Here is a 293-nt window from a genome sequence, read left to right on the forward strand (position 1 = left end):
ATATGGATTTTTTCGAAGGCTCATCTTTTGTTGCCACTAGTGTTGGGGTAGTTTTCAATATCGCAATTTCTATGTGCCATTTTAATGTATTTTGATATTATTTTAGTACGATGAATCCTGAACAAGTACAGTCTTTCTTTCTGATACTTCCTGTGGGGGAATTATTACATACGTATCCTAATATTTATTATTTTGATTTATTATGATTAAGAATATGTAGATACTATTTTAGTATGATGATTCCTGAACAATTTCAGTCTTACTTCCTAATTCTTACTGTGGGGGGATTGGAA

This window comes from Acyrthosiphon pisum, unplaced genomic scaffold (genome assembly GCF_005508785.2).
Source record: "Acyrthosiphon pisum isolate AL4f unplaced genomic scaffold, pea_aphid_22Mar2018_4r6ur Scaffold_12;HRSCAF=46, whole genome shotgun sequence".
In the NCBI taxonomy this organism is placed as follows: Eukaryota; Metazoa; Arthropoda; class Insecta; order Hemiptera; family Aphididae; genus Acyrthosiphon; species Acyrthosiphon pisum.